The following is a 5,400-nucleotide window of genomic DNA, read 5'->3' as shown; positions in this document are numbered from 1 at the left end:
TCAAGGGTAAGACAAGACAAACATTACCGGATGACGAAGCAGAACTAGTAACAATTAAAGAGAATGTTTCCGCTCTTAAAGATGAGGCAAGGAAAGGGAGGTGGCTGAAAGACGCTGGAGAGAAGGAAGTCATGGCAGATTATTTATTTTTTTTTCAATTCATACGCCAGAAAATTCTTCCTTAGTTGTTAAACGGTGCAGGAATATTGTTGCTGTTTAACAGTGTATATTAAAGTGAATTAAGCTTCGTAACTATAATTACTGTTTCCAGATTCTCGTCTTAAAACAAACGCTTCATTTAAAGCTATGTACTTCTAGGATTCCATGATTCTGTAACTGGTTAACTGTAGAAATATCCAAAATCTGCACTAATTCTGATGGGACCTGCAGAGATGAGCTACCAATCTTTAAGCGCAGGAACGAGGCACCTCATCAGAGTTACAATAATGTACCTGTAAAAATAAAGAAAAGAACAAGTAAAAACTAAAGGAGATTTAAAGAACAGAAAAAGAAGACCATCTTTTCTTTGATATGACGCTCCCGTAATTTCTATTTTTCTCAAATAATTTTCATAATTTCATAAGAACTTTGACCTCAGTATGCTCAATTTTTTGATGACTTGGCGATCTCAGTCCTGTTAAAAATAATTCAATTGAAAAGACTCGACCAATATTCGTGTAAAGAAAATTCGTGTAAAGAAAAAAACGTAGCAGACAATAGTATTCGTATTTTCTTATTTTTCAATACTTTTATCTGAAAAACCAATCAGAACTTCTCTTTGTTTTTAATCCCCGGATGAAGGCCTGAGCCAGCCAGCATCCAAGGCCACGAGAAAAGTTGCAGCATCGATCTCATTTTTGGGAATCACGCATAACTTTCACTCGACCGAGACTATCCCGCCTGCTAATATGCACCACTCGATTAAACCTTGAAATAAAAACAGGACTGATATACACTTGTTGTTTTCCTTTCGGTGCAATACTAAACATGCTCCAATACCATCCAATCAATGTTACGGGTTCACCACCACCGCCACACAAGACCAATTCTCCCACTTACGCACAAATCAATATGAACCACAAGCATCTACATTCCCTTTACCATATCCTGCCACTGCCACAACCATCACCATCACCGCCACCTAAAATCCGTCATCTTGGACACGTGCTCCCTTTCCCTGCCTCACTTCAGTCTTATGTCAAGGTATGCAGGTGCGGGTCCAGGTGACTTCCTCCAACTAAACCAACATCTCATCCAACATTTTTCTCAACAACTCGGCTACTTCTCACGCAGCGCCAGGTGTGAGAGATGGAGGGTAATGGCGACACACACACACATACACACACACACACACACACACACACACACACACACACACACACACACACACACACACACACACACACACACACACACACACACACACACACACACACACACACACACACACACACACACACACACACACACACACACACAAACACTCACTCACTGACACACACACACACACACACACAAACAGAATTTCCCCTAACTACTCCTAGTTTCCCATCTGTTATGTAAGATTCTCTCTCTCTCTCTCTCTCTCTCTCTCTCTCTCTCTCTCTCTCTCTCTCTCTCTCTCTCTCTCTCTCTCGGTGAGTAGTTTCATTAGTTGGAAAGCATTTGATAAGATTTTCAATAATTCTGTTTCCTTCCTCAATAAACTTTCACAATAATTTCAACCAAAGTTAAGAATACTGTGAAGGAGAATTAGTGAAGTACGATGAACAGAACATTAGTAATATTTGATTTACTGCGAATAGATTTTTGGTTATGACTGGAGTACTTTTATCTGTTCTGTGTGTGTGTGTGTGTGTGTGTGTGTGTGTGTGTGTGTGTGTGTGTGTGTGTGTGTGTGTGTCAAAGGAAAGGTCAATGAGCATGGAAAACCCTTTGAGCTCATTAGAGGAAACGCCAATGATGTCTCTCTACTTCTCTTACTCCCACTTTCTGCCACCACCACCACCACCACCACCATCATCATCATCATCAATAACAGTGTCATTATTATTAGTTTTAACACGAGTATGTGATTTTGAACTATTTATAACTATATTTTCTGTCCGGATATAAGGCTTCAGTTTATATTTGTGAGACAAGTATATGAACTGTAGTGGTGAAGAAACACAGAATGAAGCAAATGTTTAATTGTCTAACGTTTCGATGAAAGAAATAAAGATCTGTTTCATCCGGTGCTTTTCTTTCTCCACAGTCCACAAAGAAAACTACGTATATACGAGTATATATATCCACTATCATCGTGATGCGATTTATTATAATGCTGACTATTCTACTCAAGGCTTACATCATCAATACCTATGCTGGGATGAGATGGTTTAGTACACATGACTTGGCGGTGTCGGTAGCAGCAGCCAACAAGGACGCCTCACCTCGGTCCTCAGAGAAGAGACTGTCATTGTTACTGACGTCCTCTATGTAGTACAGTCTCTTTAAGTACCATCCAAGTTCATCGTATCCCTGGATCTCAGTGACAAACTTAAGTGACATCTAAGTTCATCGTATTCTGGATCTCAGCGACAGTTATTTTATTTCTATAACTCTCCACAGACTCCTTAACCAGTGCGAGGTGAATGAACGCCCTCCCTCTCGCTCGAGACACTTGGTCGCCAGCCACGTGAGATAATCGTGTTACCAAAGTACGCCTCGTTAAGCCACAAGGTCGAGCTACAAGGATGGGTGAATTTACGCAGTGGGAGGTGAGCAAAATTACTGTCTGTATTATGGTAAATTACAGTGTAGTCTTTCTACGTACACTATTTACTCTCTTTTAGGCTTCTTATATCTGATTACTTCACTATAACATGAAACCATACACGCTCCCAAAGGTCAAGTGTTCCCCCCCCCCCCTCTCTCTATCTCTCTTCTCTCTCTCTCTCTCTCTCTCTCTCTCTCTCTCTCTCTCTCTCTCTCTCTCTCTCTTTCTCTCTCTCTAGTGTTTCCTCAAACTCTAAGACACCACAAGAGAGAGAGAGAGAGAGAGAGAGAGAGAGAGAGAGAGAGAGAGAGAGAGAGAGAGAGAGAGAGAGAGAGAGAGAGAGAGAGAGAGAGAGAATGTTTTGTTCACATGGCCAGGCGGGTCGTCAAGGGCACGCGGCACAGACAGGCCTGCCATCACTTCACTGTACGGTGCACATTCACAGCGCTCATTACCAGGCTGCGCGAGTCGTCCACAGCTGGAGGATTTGCCTCGTTTTCTCATTTTCGCAAAAAAAGTAAGAACTCAGCCCTGCCCAGCATGCGCGGGGAAAAATTAAAATCGAATCTTCAGTGACTAAAGAGAAAAAAAGGAAAAGAGGAAAAGAAAACATTGGTTTAACTCACGTCCACCCAGGAGGCAATACGATTTTCTGCTCCAGACTCCCGCACCACCAACCGCTTGCCCTTAAAAACGAAAGTAAAGAAAATAGAAAAATAATTTCGCGTTTCCGCTTAGAAAAACGAAAACAAAACGTGAAGAGCTTAATTTGCAAACATCGCGGCGTGGTGACGGCAGGCATGGGGGCATTTGTCCTTCACTTAGGATCCAACTTTAGCGGACAGACGAAGTTGTTAAACAAGCATCTTTCGTATTTTGTGGGTCAACATCCTCAACAACCTACTGCTGCTGTGTCTGAACGGCAGCTTGTCCCCTCCAGCAGGAGGGAAGCTCAGTGAAGAGTGTGTGGGTGAAGTGCACGCTGTGGGAGGAGGGCAGGTGGAAGCTGGCGTTTCTTTTCTTTCCAAAGGGAAGGTCCGGGGTGGAGGGTTATCATTTCAGCGGGACACTCCTCCTCTTCTGAGTCAAAGTTGCCGAAAATAACCCTCGGTGCTTCAAAACTCTTGGCGGCGCGGCAGCAGGGTGTGCACGGTGACCCGGATGGCGGAGAGCGGCAGGGCTGGCGGCCTGGACATAACACACACGCAGATGACCGCAGGGAGGAAAAACTCTCGTTGATCTCGTTTGAGCGTAGAAAAGATATGCATGAAAAAGAGGAAAACAAAATCTGCACTTGCCTCCCTTCATGGGAAAAAAATAAACAGTAATTTTTTCTGTCGGGCAACATGGAGTCGACATCTCGTGAGCCACACGGTATCAAGGGATACTCCAAACTAAGCCGGTGCGTCTGAGGATTAATTAGTGTACAGATTTCATTACGTGGCTCTGTGTACTTTTATAATGTACGTACACACTGGACCATTTCAATGCAGGAGAGCATCACGCCATGTGTGATTTGATATCACACGCTGTTGAGATTTCCAGAGAGAGAGAGAGAGAGAGGAGAGAGAGAGAGAGAGAGAAGAGAGAGAGAGAGGAGATGAGAGAGAGAGAGAGAGAGAGAGAGAGCCTTTTCTCTTGAGTTAAATCTGAAGGAATAATGAAACAACGCGTGTCTTATCTGAGGCTACTGTACACCAGGACTAAAAGGATGCAGGAAAAGGACATGACGGCCATCCACCTCTGCGAAATAGTTAAGGGAGGGTCTTTTGTGCCCGCTGACAAACGCGAACTATTCCAGCCATGAGAGAGAGAGAGAGAGGAGAGAGAGAGAGAGAGGAGAGAGAGAGGAGAGAGAGAGAGAGAGAGAGAGAGAGAGAGAGAGAGAGAGAGAGAGAGAGGTGCAAAGATCTCTCATAATGGGTCAAATTCTGAATACAGGAACGATGCTACTTGAATATGAGAAACGTTGAAAAAACACCATAACAACAACATTCATCTACACTAAACAGTAACTTTGGATTAACAGAGGATTAAGTAAACTCTATGGGGTAACAAACATAAGAGTAACACAGCCTCTCTCTCTCTCTCTCTCTCTCTCTCTCTCTCTCTCTCTCTCTCTCTCTCTCTCTCTCTCTCTCTCTCTCTCTCTCTCTCTCTCTCTCTCAGTGGTACTACGTAGCTTGGCTCTAAGGGAGCGTCCAGGTAAGGTCTAAGTAGGGTACCGTGTTTATTGGCGTTAGGTGACAACCTTTCCATAAATAAGGTGACAGCCCTTCAATATGATATTATAAAGGATAAGCCGTGAGGAAGAGGCGCATCCTGTGGCTTGTAAGGGTTTGTAAATAAAAAAAGTGTAGGTAGTGAAAAACTAATGGTATTTTCAAGTAAGTTTCGTTTTTTTTTCTCATACACATACTCGTATGTATGGAAAGTATTCTTAATGTCTCGCTTTCTCCTTTTGACTCTTTTTAGGTGATTGTATTGGAGATTATTCATGCTTTCAATGGTGTTTTTTATGATGAGTGTCAGTCTCAGATGAGTTTCCTTTTTTTTCGAATACACAAATCTATGGACCGTATTGTTGAACACTTCGTCGTCCTCTATGGAATCTTACGAGGTTCTGCTGGCATTTATAGAGA

This window comes from Scylla paramamosain, chromosome 14 (genome assembly GCF_035594125.1).
Source record: "Scylla paramamosain isolate STU-SP2022 chromosome 14, ASM3559412v1, whole genome shotgun sequence".
Taxonomy (NCBI): domain Eukaryota; kingdom Metazoa; phylum Arthropoda; class Malacostraca; order Decapoda; family Portunidae; genus Scylla; species Scylla paramamosain.
The sequence above is the reverse complement of the archived record's forward strand: the minus strand, read 5'-3'. Positions refer to the sequence as shown.